This window comes from Marmota flaviventris, chromosome 17 (assembly GCF_047511675.1).
Source record: "Marmota flaviventris isolate mMarFla1 chromosome 17, mMarFla1.hap1, whole genome shotgun sequence".
Classification (NCBI taxonomy): domain Eukaryota; kingdom Metazoa; phylum Chordata; class Mammalia; order Rodentia; family Sciuridae; genus Marmota; species Marmota flaviventris.
In genome coordinates, this window is record NC_092514.1 from 37,509,260 (window position 1) to 37,528,414 (window position 19,155).

At 40.6% G+C, this 19,155-nt stretch overlaps 1 protein-coding gene and 1 long non-coding RNA gene across 2 annotated transcripts in view; one reads left to right on the top strand and one right to left on the bottom strand.

Moving 5' to 3' along the window:
- The window catches only part of Myo1d (myosin ID), a 310,288-nt gene that overhangs the window by 60,311 nt on the left and 230,822 nt on the right, over nt 1–19,155 (bottom strand). The window lies entirely within an intron of this gene.
- Nucleotides 735–4,841, top strand: LOC139702477 (uncharacterized). Its single transcript, XR_011705118.1, has 2 exons — nt 735–923; nt 4,541–4,841. It is a non-coding gene; the product is annotated as an uncharacterized lncRNA (long non-coding RNA).

The following is a 19,155-nucleotide window of genomic DNA, read 5'->3' on the forward strand; positions in this document are numbered from 1 at the left end:
AGCTGAAGGAGGCAGCTCTATTATTCATTATGGGCAACTGGCAGAAAACAAGACTGTCCCTGGCGGTCTAGAGCCTCTGGTCACCTACACAGGTGTCTGACAAGCTGACATGAATCCATGTTCCCTGACTCGGGTGGACCTGGTGAGGGCCTGTCCTCCCTGCTGGATGGGTAAGGGTTTCCCTTCTAGGCAGCTCCAAGGCACAGCTGGGGGGTTTCTGGTCTTTCTGCTCCCAGTCACTTCAGTGTGACCTTTACGGGGCCATTGTCATTTGTTTTTCTGCACGTTACTCTCTCTGGACTGTGAGGTCCTGGAGGTTGGGGGCTGCCCCCCCACATGTAGGAGAGTGTTTTGTAAGTTCTAAGTGCTCAGGAAATTTTAGTTGATAATGAATAAATAAATTCCATGACAACATGACCTGGTACCCTTTAAATAAACATGTTGAGATCTATGTTGTCGATAAATGTTTTATGACACTGCTACTGACTGCCCTGGTTTCACAGAAACTTCTGTGGATTTCCACATAAGTGAGTGTGTAGAAGGAGAAACCTTCTATGAGCAATCTGCTTTCTCAGGGTGAAGACAGAATAGGCATATTTCACTTCTTCTGTTTCCTGGAGATAGGTTTACTCTAGGCCAAAGCCAGAGCCTGCTAAGCAGTGACTAATCTCAGAAGTGTTCCATATGGTGTGGGCAGCAGCCCATAGGTCCCCTTCAACTTTAGCTGGAACACGTTGCTCGCGACCAGCCGGGCCAATTCTGTATTGGTTCCTGCTAAGGAGGACACACGGAAACTCCAGTGCAACTCTTCCCTATCTAACCTGTTTCCTGTGGTGGGAACTCCCAAGGGAGCAAGAGGACATGCCCCAGACACTGGAAAATGTCACCTCCCACTGGGTGAGCAATGGCACACGCCCTGGAAGGTGAGTTCCCTTTCTCAGGGTTTTCCCTCTCTGAGATCATCAATCCCGGAGGGATAAGCCATGACTGGGAAGTGCTCACATCCAACTAACTCTGCATTTCCAGTTAATCAGAGAGCGAGGACTTGAACGTGACTCAAGAGCCATCCCAGCACAGGAGCTTTCCAGCTGTGGTGGATCTGTAGCATGTGTAATCTGAGCCTATTAAGGAGCCAGAAAATGAGAGCTGAGGGTAAAGGAGAGATAAAAGGTCAGGGGATGAGAACATGGGGTGAGTCACTAGATGGGGACAGCTATTTCCCACAGTCCCTGAGAAGGAGAAGAAACCACAGCACAGGGGATTTTGGTTAGAAATAGGACCAGATTTCCTGAGTGGGATGTTTAAAGTCATTAAATAAATCACCACGGGAACTGTGGGATATTTTCCCCTGGAGGTCTTTAAAGCAGCAGTAATTCAGCCAGCAGGGATGAGTTCTGTTTAGATCTGACCACTGCCCTGAATTGGCTGGAATCTTAAAGGCCCTCCTGGCGGTATCTCACCTTCATATGCACGAACTGCCTGCTGGTAAGAGGTGAGCAGAAGCCAGAACCAGGGGATCTCATGGAGTGATCCGATCTGAACCCCATTCACCATATAAAATGTCTATTCTTAGGTGTCGTGAAGGAGGAAGAGCAGTGCTACCCAGAGTCTGCCATTATCTAATCTGTCTTGGATGGTCAAAACCTCACCCCCATACTTAAACCTCCTGGGTTGTCAGATGGGGAGCAAGAGGTGGTCTCCTCCTATCAGACCTCTCGTGCAGCACACTGGGAACACCACACGCACGTTCTGGGGGCTCTTCCAACATTCTCCACGCTTTCAAAGCTCCTTTTATAGCTACTGCTGTAAAGTTAAAGTAAATCTAAGACTAGGTGAGATCCCAGTTTGGCATGATTCATCTGTACATGGGTGGATTCCATAACACTCAGCTTCAGGCCCTGGGATTAGGCTAAATATTGAGGAACTATGGATGGAACGCCAGTGGATTTCTAACATAACTTTCCTGATTCTAACACACACACACACACACACACACACACACACACACACACACACACGGTGTCTATTAATGCTATAAAGGATCTTTCATGAATCCAAGTTACCTAGTGCACCTGTCTGTTTTCCGGGAACACGAGGTGAGGAAAAGAAGAGGTTGATTAGTTTTATCCTGAGGTTAGAAAAGGCTGGCTCCCGCAGGCAGGAGTGGGAGAAGGATGGGCAAAAGGGAAGCGGAAGTCATGCCACAAACAGGCTGAGGGAGGTGAAGGGAAAGTAAATAAAAATACTGAAGAGAAATTCTTCTGACTCAAAATGGCACTTGGAAGAGAGAGCTTAGTGGGGTCTTTTTACTAGTCATGCTTGGGTAGGTGGATCTGCAAGAGGTATGCTGGGCTCGCCTGTGGGGCAGGAGAGAAGGAGATCAGAGGGGAAAGGAGGGGAGAGGAGAGTTGGGGTGCAGCAGGCAGGGGCAGGGGATGGAGAAGACCTCACCCTAGGTAAGCGGTCAGTAAATGGACCACACAGTCCTACTTAAAATGAATAGCTGCAACCTTTCAATCAGCTCTGCCCTCAGCTAGAACTTTGTAAGGGTCCTGTTACTCTGTTCTTCTGTTCCTTTGGACTGTGCCCTATGTCAAGCTTTTCTCTCTTTCTGGGAACTCTCAATTCCATTAAATTTGCCAAATGGCCTAGAAAAACTGTAAATTCTGGTAGGAACTGGGATGGTAATTCCCTGTTCTCTAGACAGAATAGGGTTTAAATTAGAAATTTAAATGTTGACATTTCTTCAGAGCAAGGAAGGATTAACCCTTTTTTCCTGACACTTGGTAGCATACCAATAGTTCCTCAGTACTATTTTCAAGAGATAAGACTTTCAAACCCTCTTCCCCCCTGTTCATTTAGTTTTGGGAAATCAGAAAGCATTTACTTCCATTCAACAGCCAGAACTTCTATTTTGTTTGGGTGATTAAAAACATTACCTTTTTATTCCCTGGCAAAGGAATTTCACACAGAGGCTGAAACAAGGGAAACGTAATAGCCCCTTGACCCAGGATCCCTCTGTTATGTTTGTTTTAAGTTACTTCTATTTTTAATTTTTTCATGGTTAGCTCCAGTCACTAACTAACTTGTTTATAGTGCTCTTAATTTATAAACTTTACATGTTATCCCCTGAGTTCCTTTTATGACAGATCAGAGTTTATAACACTAATAATTCCCTTTCTCCTCATCTAAAATTTAATCAGTATAAGCCTATGCCTATTCCTCCCACTCCTTCTCCTTCCCCTTCCTCCTCCTCTTCTTCTCCTCCTCTTTCTTTTACTTCTTCTTCTTTTAACAGTACTGGGAATTGAACCCAGGAGAACTCTACCGCTGAGCTACATCCCCAGACCTTTTATTTTATTTTGAGACAGAGTCTCACCAAGTTTCTGAGGTTGGCCTTGAACTTGTGTTCCTCTTGCCTCAGTTTCCCAAATTATGATTAGCTGGGATTATGATTATCTTGACTATATTAAATAATATATGCATCTTTTATTTTTATTCAATCAATAAGGAACTGGAAAAAATATATTTCTTAATTCCTCATTTTCTAAGGTGAAGACATTAACATCCTCCCTTCTCTTGGAATTTCCATTTCCCTCACCAACCTTCACCTCCTGTGAGCTAAACTTAGTTAGCAAGTGTCTAAATCTGAGGCTCCTTTGGGTCCAGGCCATATATTTCTGTAGCTCCAATCCCGGGATCTTTCAGTGACCTTCTCTATGTAGCTCAATCCATTTAAAAAAGTCATTAGGCAGGAGCCTCAAGCTACAAAGTTCTGCATTCCATTTATTTCCAGGTATTTATTTTGTATCCTTTTATTTACTGATGAAATTTTTGAATAAGTACAATAGAAATATATGAGTTTTATTATAAATTCATTCTCTTTATATTGAATTAGCTTAAGTAAAGTATTGATTGGATATGGGGTGTCATTAAATGCAACTAGGAGAGGGTTTTGGAAGACTTCCTAGCTAGGTTGACAGGTCAGGGACAAATCATCAAGTAGTCTCCAGAATTCCTGGGATGCTTCTCTGCTCAACGACCTCCAACAGCTATCCACCCACAGTGGTCAGCATACCCATGACGGTGGGAAAGGAAGCAGGACTTTTTAAAAGGTAGGTTCCAGTTGTGCTTATCACCAACAGAGTAAGCTTTCTGGTTTGTGGTCAGTCAATACCCTCATCCGAGAGAGGTGAGAGCAGCGAGGGTTCAGAAACAAGGCAGACAGGAACCTCAAAACCACAAGAAGCCTCCGTTGCCTTGTTTTTGCCTACTGAGGAGAATCCACTAATAGAATTTAAGAATAAAATTGCAACAAAATTAGCTCATCATTAGGTAGATCAGGGTGAGTCAGGGAGAAGGAAGAGGAAGCATGTCAAAGTATTTATTTTCCAAAGAACACTGCAGAATTGGCGAGCTCGCTCCTCTGCCCTATTTGCTATTAAGTTCCAAGTGCTATGACTGATGGCGAGTTCTTAAACCACAAGGTTTCATACTTAAAGGCACCTGGATCTCCTGACCTTCTTACTCCTCTATCTAGGATAGATGCAACAAAGAAGAGCACATTTAGCAATCTGGAGTTGGAGTCATCTGCCAAGGCTTCCTGAGGACAACTGGGACTTTCTACCTCTAATCTGTCATAAAAGGAAGGTGAAAAAGTCTTTTGAGCAACACAGAACTTTAAAGAATATTCTGTAATCCATATCCAAAGCATGTCACATCCTGTTCAGAATGCCAAAACCACCTAAATCGGATGAAAGGATGTGGGGGTTGTCCATGTGCCTTGGAAATGTGCTTCTGTGGGAACTCTGATGTTTTAATATAATATCATCTTTGATGTCCTACTGCCTCTCTTTCAAACTGGATGCTGTAGAACAGAGGTAATATGTAATACCCAACAGTTCATCGAGATCTGCCAGGGGTCCGGATGTTTATTTTCACACCTTACCTTTTGCGGGAGGTGCAAGTGTTCTATGGGAGTCTGCTCCTCTGAACAAACAGATGGCTATCGTTTAACTAACAATGCTGCCTTTATTTACCAAGGGCTCCAAGGACAGTCACACAAAATAATGAATATGATTTGGTTTCCCCTAGTGACAACTGAAAATAGAGCCCAAATAAGAATCTAACAGATGGAATTTTCAAGATTCAGAAACAGGTTTCGAAGAGACCCTTGAGGTAGCTCTTCAAGTGCTCAGGTTTATAAAACATCAGAAATGTTGGCAGCAATCGCATAGGAGAAAATAGCAGAAGATGGTTTGGGAACCTCATAAACATAAAACAAGTTATTTGGTGAAAATATTTCTCTTTGTTAGTGGCCCTGCATTCTTTTAAAAACCCATATGAGAGGAATAGAAAGTTACAGTCCAACCAGAGAGGGAGCGAGCCTCCTGAGGGATGGACACAGAATCCGCATGTGCATAATAAGGTTTGGAGACCATACCTCTGCCTTCTCGGGATCACTCACCACTGCTCAACTGCACAATTAGGCCGTCACCTAACAGAACAAAAACTTAAGCACCTTGCTCTTGTAGGAATCAGCATTAACTTGCCAAACTGAATGATTTTTTAAAAAATTTTTGGAATTATAGTTGTTAATGCATATTAATTATACAAATTGATGGGTTTCTCTGTGATATTTCCACACATGCCTATGTCATTCTTTGATCCTTCTACCCCCTCCTGCCCTCTCTCCTGCCCTCCCTTCTGTTCCCCTTCCTGATGGTCCCCTTCACTAATAGTCCCTCTTCTAGGTTGTCTTTTTTACTCTTTCCAGTTTCCATATATGAGAGAAAACATGCAATACCTGTATTTTTGTGTCTGGCTTACTTCTCTCAATACAATGTCCTCTAGTTCCATCCACTTTCCTGCAACTGACATGATTTCCCTCTTTATGACTGAGTAATACTCTACTGAGTATCTATACCATATTTCCTTTGTCCGTTTATTGACAGGCACGCAGGCCGATTCTGTTTCTTGGCTATTGTGAATAGTGCTGCAATCAACATGGGCTTGCAGGCTTCTCTTTCGCAAGCTGACTTCATTTCCTTTGGATCTATACCCAGGAGTGGTATAGCTGGATCAGATGGTAGTTCTATTTTTACTTTTCTAAGGAACCTCCGTACTGTTTTCCATAGTAGCTGCACTAATTTACATTCCCACCAACGGTGAGTAAGCTTCCCTTTTTCTCCACATCCTTGGCTGCCCAAATTCAGAACACATTTACCACTGGGTTTTCAGGTTCTCACCTAGAGATCAGACACCTGGAACTGGTTTTCTTGAATCTGTTCAATATGAGAAATTAAACTTTTGAGCTTGACTAAACCACAGAATAGAGATAAGAATACTTTAAAGATCAGTCCCTACTTTCTAACCAGTCTTTTAAATCAGTTTGTGTGTCCAATTTGGCTTTTATCCAAACCCCTCACTACAGACACTTTCAAAGGCCAGCAGATCTCCTCTTAGGCTGAGGCATGACCACGATGTCCCCCTCTGCTTTCTGTGAGACACCTCCTTTCAGCTTGGTCATCCATTCAGCACAGGAGCTGCCTGGGGTTCCAGCCTGGCTCCTCTTTTCCTGCCACTCGTTCTCCTAGGTGATTTCCTTCTGCTTTGGCATAAATTCAAACTCATCTATATTACCTTCATGGTCCTAACCACCTGGCCATACCTAGGGACCCTTCTAGTATTTCGTGCCACACCCTTCCACATCCTTCCACCCGACTCTGACCTTGCCGCACTGGATGACAGTTTTCAGAATAGTGTCAGTGTATTTTCAAATAGATCCTTTATGTCTTTGTGCATACTGTCTCCTTATATCCAAAATGTACCGGCCTTTTCCACCTGGACTCCCTCCCTACACTCCAGACCCCAGTCATCTCTAGTGACAGCCTTGTTGAAGCATACGTGGCAAGTAAGCTCATATCCAAAGTGTACAGTCTGACAGGTTTTGAGAGGTGAAAACATTATCACACTCAAATATCCACCCCCCCCCCCCCAACAGACTCTGTGCTGTCACATAGTTAGACGAGACTAAGGAGGTCTGGCGTGCTACTGCCAGTAGGGTGACCACAGATGATGAACATCTAGGAGAAAGGAATTTGAATGTTTTTACCATGCATGATGAATGTTTGAGTAGGCAGGTATGTGTAATCTGACCAGAACATCACACAATACACATGTCAAAATATCATACAATATCCTGTAAGTAGGTATAGTTTTTATGCTCTTGTTTATCAGTTATAAATAAATTTAAAAAAGCAAAAAACAAACCTCTTATTCTGATGTTGGGAATTTTTCTTCTGTTTTTCATAATCAATCTTACCAGATGGTTCTAACTGATATTTCTATAATTTTTCTAATTTTGTTGATTTCTATTCTGATATTTTGTTTCTCTTCTTTTGCTTTCTTCAATATGTTCTGATTTTTCTTTCTTCTTCTTCTTCTTTAGTTGTAGATGGACACAATACCTCTATTGTATTTATTTATTTTTATGTGGTGCTGAGGATCTAACCCAGTGCCTCACATGTACTGAGCAGGTGCTCTACCACTGAGCCACAACCCCAGCGCCCCTCTACTTTCTTGGAGTGGAAGTTGAATCATTATTTGAGATCTTTCTTTTCTAATCTAGGCATTTAGTGCTACACACTTACACCTAAGTGTTGCTTTAGCAAGAGAACACAGATGTCTTCATCTTAATTCAGTTCAAAATCCTATCTTCTGATTTCTTCTTTGACCCATGGATTACTTTGGAGTGTTATTTGGTTCCTACTTTTGAAGGAATTTTTTTAAAGACCTGTTTGTTGCTGATTTCTAATTTGATTTTATTATGGCAGAGATCTCGAAACCTTTTATATTCATTGTGACTATGACAAGGCCCAGAATATTCTCTATCTTGGCAAATAAGTACTTGAAAATAACATGTGTCCTGGTGTTTGTTATAAGGTAGGAAGTTTAAAAATATGCTAATTCATTTCCTTTGGCACAGTGTTCAGGTCTTCTGTAGGCTTAATAATTTTATGTTGACTCTTATATTGATTGCTGAGATAGGAGTACTGAAATTTCCAACTACAATTGTACATTTCCCTAGTTTTACTTATAGTTCTATTAGTTTTTGCTTAAGATATTTTGAAATTCTCTCATTAGGGGTATAAATATTTAGGTTTGCTATATTCTATTCATGAATTGACCCACATTTATTTGTTACTGTTATTTTTTAATATTTATTTTTTAGTTTTAGGTGGACACATCATCTTTATTTTATTTGTATGTGGTGCTGAGGATCGAACCCAGTGCCTCATGCATGCTAGGCGAGCACTCTACCGCTAAGCCACAACCCCAGCCCCTGTTACTGTTATTTTTTAAACAGAAAATTAAAAAAAGTCTTTTAAAAAGATTTAAATAATAAGAAAAAATGCTATGAATTTACTCATGTAACAATTTTTCTAGTGTTCTTCGTTAGTCTTTGGAGATCTATATTTTTATATTGTATATTTTATTCTTCCTGAAGACTTAAACATTTCTCATAATGTGCATTTTCTGTGAATGAATTGTTTCATCTTTTGTGTGTCTGAAAAGTCTTTAATTTACCTTTGTCTTTAAAGGTATTTTTGCAGGATGTGGAATAATAGGTTGACAGTTTTTTCCTCCAGTTCTTTAAAGGAGTTGCTACACTGCTTTCTTGCTTGCACTGTTTCCAATAAAAAACCTGTTATCATCCTTATCTTTATTCCTCTGTATAAAATGTGTCTTATTCCTCTGGCTACTTTTAAGATTTCACTCTTATCCTGGTTTTTGAGCAACTTGATGGAGATATGTTTCATTCTGGATGGTTTCTATTGCTGTCTTCAAATTCACTAATCTTTACTTCTGCAATGTCTAATATACTGTTAAACTCACCCGCTGTTTTTCTTTTTTTTTCATGTCAGACATAGTTTCCTAGAAGTTTGATTTGGGTGTTTTTAGAGTCTTTTACAACTTTAACTTTTTGTTAAAACACAGTCAATAACTATTTTAATGTCCTTGTTGGCTATTACTATATCTGTGGCAGTTCTAGGTTAGTTTTCATTGATATTTCTTCTCATAATAGGGTGTATTTTCCTGCTTCTTTGCAGGCCTGCTAATTATTGGTTGGATGTCAAACACTGTGAATTTCACATACTTGGGTGCTAAATAATTATGTATTCCTCTAGTTACTTGGGAAAATTTAGTTCTTTTGGGTCTGGCTGTTAAGATTTGTTAGAGGAGATTAGTGTTCAGTTTAGGGCCAATGATTCCCCACTTACTAAAGCAAGACCCTTCTGTGCGTGACACACAGTGCTCCAAGGATTGTTATAGGTTTTCCACTCTAGTTTCTAGGAACAGGCATTACTTTTTGTTTTCTGAAAGTGCCAGGCCTTGGTACCTCTAATCTTTTTGGACTGTTCTTTCTTGATCCTCAAGTAGCTGTATCATACACATGTGCACATCAGCAGTCAGAGGAACAACCAGAGTTCTCTCCCTGTGTGGGTCTCCTCTCTGCTGCTGTCCTGAAAACTATAGCCACCCTGGTCTCCCAAGCTCTAGGTGCCACGGCTAGATACTCGCCAGGCAGTAGGCGGGGGTGACTGTAGTGCTCCTCTCGTGGGTTCTGGTCTCTCAAGGATGGCTGTGCTTCACTGTTGATAACCAGTGTCTTAAAATCCACTGTTTCATTCAGTTTGTTTTTTGGTAAGTCTAAATCTCATCTTGTTACTCCAACTTGGCTAGAAGTTAAACTTAGAGATCTCCTTTAAAACCCAGCACAAACACAACCCATCTTTGATGACCTTTTCCCAGAACACTTTTCCCATCTCTCTCTCATGTATGTCTGAAGGTGTACTCTGACCTTTGTGCTGTAAGCCACCATATTTATACTTCTACAAATGTTATGAGTTATGCATTTTTTCCCCTGGATAGACCACAAAGAATTGTAGGAGGTTGGTTTTTGCAACCCCATGCCTAAGACAACGTCTGATATGTTAGTGAGCTTGAAGAAATAGATTTTTCTTGTTTCTATGTTGCTGGCTAACAAATACCAATTATTATGTTACTTTTTGAGATCTTAACCATTTTAATGTGTACTGTTCAGTAGAAGTATTAAGTATATTCACACTGCTGTGAAACAGATCTCCAGATCTTTTTCATCTTACAAAAATAAATATATATATTTTTTAAATGAGCAAATTTGGTACAGTCTTTTAATCTTTTAGATAAATCACAGAACAAAAAAATTTTGACATCCTCAAAGGCTTACAGCTAGCTGATGGTAGCGTTAGGACCAGAAACCACATTGCCTGTTTCCTGTCAAATACTCCTTCCTACTAGGTCTGTTAATTCAGTGCATATGCTAAACAGAGAAGGCCAAGAATTGCCATGCATCAAAGAAGCTTCAGATGTGGAAAGTTACTAATTCTGAATGGCATAATTTAGCTAGGCTGGGCTTGGGTTTTTTTTTTTTTTTCCATTTGTCTTGATACTCAAGAAATATAATATCCCTTAACAAATTGTTCCCTGATTTTTTTTTTTTCCTCTTTTCTGACAAGGAGTTCTGAGTCATCTGGTCCTGTAAGGCTGCTGTGCTTTTCCATTTTATACCTAAATTTCTTTTCTTCTTAAGCTCTCAGTCAGATTCTTTTCATTTTTTTTTTGTGATATTCTATGCCTGGTATATTTCTCCCTAGATCAGGATGTAACTCTTTGCTTCATTTTGTAATAATTCTGTCATACCAAGGATCAAACTGATTTTTTCCACTATGAAAATTTTATGCTCATTTATTGGTTAACTAGTTGCTTTGTTTCTGGAAGAAAAATCATCTAAAATAAATTATAACATTGAAATATTTTTCTTTCTGGTTACAAAATGTATGAAAATCAGAAAATTGGACATTCCATATTTTTTGAAATAAGTTAAAAAGAAATACTCAAGTAAAAAATACTAAATGCAAAAACCATTTTTTTTTTTGGCCATAAATATGTTGGATATTTCTTTTAGTTTCAGGTATTGAAGAAAAGGAAGCTTAGGAAAAAAATTTTCAATGTGTCAAAGAGAGAAGCTAAAGGAAAGAAGTGCTGCTATCTTTTTAAGAAGGCCAGGGGTCTGGCCAGGAACCTACACCATGTGGAAACAACTGGGCCCATGTCAATATTATAAGTCAACATTCTAGAAAATAACTTGCCCCTTGCCCTGTGCAAATTAACCCAAAAGAATGATTTCTATCTCTCTTCTCTAGTGCTAAGTTTCTTACTTGCACCCCAATGCTGCACGTGACTGGGAGAATCACAAGTACTAGAGTCTTGGGGACAGATGTGGCCCCAGAGGCTTTCCTTCTCCACACGCAAACAAATGCCATACCAATTCCAAAGGCAGAACTTCACATTAACTTCATTGTATGGTGGTTTCTTATTGTTCTAGCTTGTCAAGATAATTTGAATCCTGATTCTGTCATCCAAAATATAAGTTATCTTTCCTGGTATTGTGCCACTGGCAAGTCTGATGAGTAGGTCTTCATCTTAAATGTTGTTTAAAGGAACTCACGTTAGTTTTACCCAATTCCTTCCCATTAGCTTTATGCTGATTTTTGTAGCTTTTTCTAAGTACTTGTAAATTCTGACAATTTTAGAATTTTGTTGAAAATTTATGTCAGGTTCTACAGTGATTTTACTCTTGGGGGTCTCTGTTCACATTTGGGAAACTAGGAGATCCTTTGCCTGCCTTTAGTATTTGGGCCCCTTCTCTCCCCTGACAGCACAGAGATTTCTGAGAGTGCTGGGGTCATCTGGCCTGGAGGTCTGAGCTAAAAAAGCACCCAGTCGCTCCCTTTCTACTAGTTGGACTTCACATTCCCTGTTAGTGCTTATTTTTAGTTTCAAAACCTCACTTCCTGATGGATAAAATAAAATACCTTCTTTCTGCAGGATACCATCTGAGTGGCGATATCTGCCCCTTGTTCAACAAGCCACACTCCTTCCTCATTTTTTTTTTTTTTTTGTCCTGGGGATTGAACTCAGGTACTTGACCACTGAGCCACATCCCCAGCCCTAGTTTTGTATTTTATTTATAGACAGGGTCTCACTGAGTTGCTTAGTGCCTTGCTTTTTGCTGAGGAAAAAAATTTTAATGTGTCAAAGAGAAGCTAAAGGAAAGAAGTGTTGTTATCTTTTTAAGAAGGCCAAGGGTTTGGCCAGGAACATATACCATGTAGAAACAACTGGGCCCAGTCAATATTCTAAGCCAACATTCTAGAAAATAACTTGCCCCTGGCCCTGTGCCAAGAGGCTTTGAACTTATGATCCTCCTGTCTCAACCTCCCTAGGCGCCTGGCCTCCCTTATTTTTGTTATTATTTTTCCTGAGACTCATTAGGTTAGGATTTTCTTGGATTTGAGTGACAGAAACCTGATTCATATTAGCTTAAGCAAAAGAGAGAACTTTCTATGAACTAGATTCATTGGTAAAAAGTGACTTGCCAAATGGTGAATTCACCAAAGGTTCAATCTGCTGAAAATCCAATTTACCAAATTTACTAAATTTGCATATTTAACAAAGCTGTTTTCCCCCTTATTTTTGTTGGTTGGACTATCAGGGCTGGTATGAGCGCCTGGGGTTCTTGGTGTCAGACTCTTCCCAACTTCAGCCCACCCCTTTCTGTCCCCTGGGCTTTCCCTCTGGCCCCCCTCAGCCTCTGTCCTCAGTGGGATTAGCAGGTGGGAATAGGCTCTCCTCTCTTTCCCTGTTTCTCCTCTGTTCTAGCTACCCCCAGCTGCAGTGAGGCCAGAGTCATACTGTTGAAAACTGTTAGGAAAACAAAATACAAATTGATCACTTAGAACTTTGTAGAAATCCTCAAAAGTCATCAATTGCCATCCTGCCTAAGTGAATTGTTACAAACTGTAAGGAGTCAAGAGAGAGAGGCATTTTTGGTAAATTGGTGAATTTGAAACAATTAAGTGAATTAGTCATTTGGCAGATTTGATGGGATAATACTAAATATCAAATGGAAAATATCAGAAAAGATATCAAAATTTAGCATCTGGGCCGGGCTGTAGCTCAGTGGCAGAGCACTTGCCTAGCACGCGTGAGGCACTGGGTTCGATCCTCAGCACCACATAAAAATAAACAAACAAAATAAAGGCATGCTGTCCATCTACAACTACAAAAAAGAAAATTAAAAAAAAATTAGCATCAACCAAAATTCTCATAGGAAATGCTAAAACCTGTGCATTTTTACAACGGCTTTGTATTTTGGGAACTGGTTTGCAAAGGTTAAAGTGCCAGATGCTAGGAACAATGTGGATCTGCATGACGTGAAATGTAGGTAGATGATTTTTAAACATTGCACTCTACTGTCTATCACTATGAGGTGGGAATGGTCATATGGATTTCACGACCTCCGTAGGAGCACTACGCTTATATAAAAGCACTTAGGAGCAACACATCCTTCCTTGACCCTTCTACATAAACTCCAAACATACCTTCAAATCTGAGCATAATACATTTTTCTGCTATAATTCATTAAAAGACTAAACCAACCCAAAAGCCTTAGTTTTCTTCAACTTGGACACACCTTAACAGCTGGGCAAGGTGATACGCACCTGCTTACTCAGGTGGCTGAGAAAGGGGGATCACGAGTCCAATGCCAGCCTCAGCAACTTAGCAAGGCCCTGTCTCAAAATAAAAAATGAAAAGAGCTGGGGATGTGGTTCAGTGGTAGGATGCCTCTGGGTTTAATCCCCAGTACTAGGGAAACATGCTACTAAGAGGAAAATATTTAAGAATTCATCCTCCATATATAAAAAATTCAAAAAATTTAAACATGAAAACAAAACAAAAATCAAATAATTCAATCAATAAATGGGCATCCTCCATATATAAAAAATTCAAAAAATTTAAACATTAAAACAAAACAAAAATCAAATAATTCAATCAATAAACGGGCAAAGGAACTGAACAAGCATTTTGCAGAAGGAATAATATGGATGGTCAACAAATATATGAAAAAATGTTCAACATGCAAATGAAAACTACACTGAGATTCCATCTCACTCCAGGAGAATGCAAATATCAAGAATATAAGGAACAGGGCTGCTGCTGGGGCTCAGGGGTAGAGCGCTCGCCTGGCACACATGAGGCACTGGATTCAATCCTCAGCATCACATAAAAATAAAGATATTAAAAAAAAGAATACAAGTATCAATAAATGTTGGTGAGGAGGTGGGGAAAAAGATACACTCACACTTTTTACTGGTGGGATGGCAAATTGGTGCAACCACTATGGAAAGCAGTTTGGAGATTCCTAAGAAAACATGGAATGGAACCACCATTTGAACCAGTTATCCCACTCCTTGGTATATACCCAAAGGACTTAAAATTATCATACTATAGTGACACGTCATATGGATCAATATTGATAGCAGTCAATACACAATAGCTAAGCTGTGGAACCAGCCTAGGTGCCCTTCAATAGATGAATGGATAAAGAAAATGTGGTATATATACACAATGGAATATTACTCAGCCATAAATAAGAATGAAATTATGACATTTGCTGGTAAATGAATGGAACTGGAGACTATCATGCTAAGTGACATAAATTAATCCCCCCAAAACAAAGGTTGAATGTTTTCTCTGATATGTGGATGCTGACATACAATAAGAGGGAGTGAGAATACAAGTTTATTGAATTAGACAAAAGGGAATGAAGGAAGGGGGGATGGGAGTAGGAAAGATAGTAGAATGACTCAGACATAGCTTTCCTATGTTCACATATGAATACTTTACTACTAAAAGTCTGCATCATGTACAACTGCAAGAATGAGATCCTAATTAGAATAAGTTATACTCCATGTAAGTATAATAGGTCAAAATATACTCTACTGTCATGTATAGCTAAAGAGAACAAATAAAATAAAAAATAAAAAATAATGAGGCCGGACATGGTGGCACATGCTTGTAGTCCCAGTGGCTTGGGAAGCTGATGCAAGAGGATCAAAAGGAGCTTCAGCAACTCAGTGAAACTCTGTCTCTAAAAAAAAAAATATTAAAAAAATGGCTGGGGATGTTGGTCAGTGTTTAAGTGCCCCTGGGTTTAATTCCTGATATCAAAATAATAATAATAATAACAACAACAACAACAAAGAACCCATCCTCCAACAATTCCTAAGAGTACAGTAAATTCTGTCAATCATCTGCAGTTCACATTCGGACTATACAAGACCACAGTGTGGCTGGCCTCTCAGATAAGCCAATCTGGCCCGGAGGGAGTCAGGCCCATGTCACTCAAGCCTCTGCTTCTCCCTGTAGGTCTGCTCTACTGCGTGCTGCTCTCTCACTGAGACCAGCTTCTGAATTGGAAACCTGCTCAGTCATAGCTCCCAAGGGTTCCCCTCCAGACACATGAGTGGCAGTGACCTGTGAGTCTTCTGGTCCCCACGCCTGAAAAGCTTGAGGATGGGAAGCGGTCTAGCTTGGGTCAGGTGCCTCCATTCCCACAAACCCAGCTCCTTCTGGGAGGAGGGCCACGGAAGGAGGAAGTGCCTTTTCTTGAACCAGGCAGACATGTGTGGGGAGAGGGAGGTCCTTGAAGGGCGGCTGGACAGACCAAATGACAAAATGTCCCCACACCCAAACCTTTCCTTCCCCCAAATAAATATTTCCATCATTTCCCTGGGAATTTTCTCCTCTGAACAATGGCTGCAGAATGGGATGAAGTTCTTTAATCTCCTGCTTCCTTGCTGTCCTTGAAGGTGGTGATCGAGATCCGTCTCATTTTAGGGATTTTTTTTTTATTGCTAATAACTATAGGGGCAGCCAAAGAAGCAAGCAGCTGGGGGAGCTGCAAAGATGAAGAAATTTTATTTTTATTACAGTTTTTCTCCTGTGAGAGTTTCTGATTTCTGGTTTCATTACTGAGGGTTGCATCTACCTTTCTAAAGAACTCCACCCTTGCTAGCTCTTTCTGTGCTCAGTGCAGCCATTTTGGCATGTGATGGTCACGTTTGTGTTCTACATCAACTAATCCCCAGGTCCTTGCTTTCCTTACGTGGATAAATAGTTTGCATTTTCGATCATGTCCAGGCAGGATGGTGTCTATGTCATGGGGTTGTGTCTCACTGGATAGTTTTACGTTTCTATGCTCACTTCTCCCTATTACTTACATGTCAAAGTTCAAATGTGCCAACACAGGGGTTTTTATAAGCTCCTGCTTAGTTTTCAGGTCTCATTTCTTGCTACTGTCCCTTTGGTCCCCTGCAGTCACCCAGTTCTCCAAATGTACCAGGATGCTTCTCTCCACCAAACTTTTGCATTCTGCTCCCTTCTCTGGGGAAAATCTTGCCCGATTTCCCACTTTGTTTCTGCATGCCCTCTTTCTCATGGAATTCAGAGCTGGAGTGAATGGCCATCTTTCTGTCCCTCCACACCCATAGCTGACTGGCGCAGGCACCTGCTGAATGACGGATGGCGTGGAAATGGAACGGTGTTCCCCGCAGACAAGACACTTGGCTAAGTATGTTATGCTTACATAAGATCCTGCTTCCAATATAGCAGACAGGACCCGAAATAAACACTTTAAGAAAGCTTTTTAAAAATCCCATTATGTCTGACATTCAATTTAGGAAAAAAAAAATCCAAAAGATAGCACAAACCAGGGTATTGTTCACTAATCATTTGCCAAATCCATGAATACCTCGCAGTACCTCCATTTTAACCTGTGTTGTAAGGTTTGGTGCTTTGGCCTTTAAAAAAGTAATATGGCTACTGTGAATGTGTATTATCTACCTGCAGAGATGCTGAAAAGATCATCAATTTTCCGGCACTTTCAGATTTACTCTTTGAACATGAAAGGCAATGATGGGCACATCATAAAGCATATAAGTGGCTTTGATCTGCAACGATTCTCCAAAAACCCCCATCATAAAAGCAGGTACAGCTTAGGATGACTGTGTGGCTGGGCACACCCTCTCAGGGAGCCCTGATTGAGGGCAGTGGCTTCAGTGCCCATGGGCGCAGTGCACAGGGAGGGAAATGGGGCCGGTAAGTGCTCACAGCAGACAGCAGCAGCCCCGCCTCACCAGTGGCCCTGGCTTAGTCACATTTGGAAAGCCTGAGTGGCTGAGTAAACAGGTTAAGTTCCTGGTGAAGAGGCCTGCTACTGCAGGTGGGGTTTCCTATCTGGGAACAGGCAGGTGGGACCTCGCTGCAAACTTCTTATGCTAATTAAAAACCAGTGCCAAGAATGACTGACAGCTCTCTTCTGGGACAAGTAGATGTCGTCAACAGATCCTGGGCCTGGGTGGCTTCTGTGCCAATCGTCATCTCATTTCTAATTTCCATTGCTCCTGTACCCCTTCCGACTTCTCTTCACTGGGGCAGTTGGGGATGTTTATTTTGCACTTTGGTAATAACAACAACAACAACAACAACAAAACATGAACGTGTAGTGGTTTCATTTTTTTTTTTTAACTTAGATTTGTCACAATGGCTTCAGCAAACTGGCCACATCAAACCCAATGTGCTTATCTGGGTTGTTTCCTAAGTCAGCTCATGAAGCCAGAGGATCTCAAACTTTGTGTGTAGGGACCACTTTGGTGGCTTAGCAAGGGTGTGGATTCCTGGAGATGATGGTTTAGATGCCTGGGATGGCCTTGGATTTGCCTTTTGAACAGCAACCTCGGGGATGCTAATGCACATGAGCATGCACTTTTAGGAGCCCTGATACAGAAAGTTTTTTTTTTTTAATCCTCAATGGCATGCTATTTTATTTATTTTTAAAATCTAAAACATCTAACCATGTTCACTCGGATGGACTTTTGTGCGGTTTCTGTTGGTTCACAATCCAAAACAAAGCTCTAGTATTTGTTTTTCTCACCTAGCTTCACTTCTACTTCTTGTGGGAAATGCTGATTCCATTCACTTTATGACCCCAAGCACTCCTACCCAGCTCTGCCTCACCTTCTTCCAAAAAATGCTTGCCCTTGGTCTTATTGGAGACCGCCATGTTCTAGAAGCTCCTACTTATCTGGTCACAGTGACCCCCATGGAGGTAGGTGTCCCACAACAAGTGGCAATCCTGCTGTTCTGGCTATGGTTACTGGTTAGTGGGAACACTCCCCTGGGATTTCTGGACAGCAGTCCCAAGATCATGACCCTTACTTCCTCACTGGTGGCAAAGCTGGAAATGGGATCCAGACATTCCTGGTCACATGGAAGAAGCTACTGTGGGAGAGCGAAGCTGGCGAATGAAGAGAAGTGAAGATGAAAGATGGAGGTCGTGACAGCTTTGACTCCGCATCGCAGCTGCTCCCCTTCCTGAGAGCCTCAGAAGCACGCGCTTCCTTAGGCATCTGACTGTTAAACACACATGACAACTTGGTTGGGCATAGCATTCTTAACCTAACCTTTTCCTCTCAAAAAACAAAAGCTGTTGCTCCAATGCATTCTGGCATTTACTATCTCAGAAGGCAATCCCGATTTTTCTTCCTTTGTAAGGGCATCTTACCCCACCCCAAGGTCTATGTGCTTAAAAAAGAAAAAAGAAATATCTATTTATATATCTATATACACATTATATGTCATATATAACATATGTATAAATATACTTAGCTGTGATGTATATATATTTTATATAAAAATATACTTAGCTGTAGCTGAGTATATATATCACATATCATAAATCATATATGATTTATGTAATAAAAATATTCTATGTATATATGTGTGACTCTGAAATTATAAAAGGTCATTATGGTAACAAATAGGCACTCTAGATTTTCAGACAAGGTACTTTCAGTATAGGAATATTTTCTTCTAGAATGCTTTAAATTACCATATTTTACTGAATATAAGACACCTCCTGTGTTAGATGTATCCTGTGAATTGCTAAGAAAGATAAAGAGCTGTCCACCGTAACTGTGAGAATTCATTAATTTATATCCCAATTTTCACAGATGTTAAAATTTTAAAATACTCTATTTAGAATCCTTAAGATATAGTATTACTTGCACTTATTCTGTATCTGTTTCAAGTACACCTGTCCTTTCAGTGGAAGCTTTTTGTGTTTGGTCTTCTCTGTCAACTTTTAAAATCAGTGCCCTTCTGCCTGAGGGGAGACTTTTTCTTTTTTCTTTTTTGCTCTTCTGT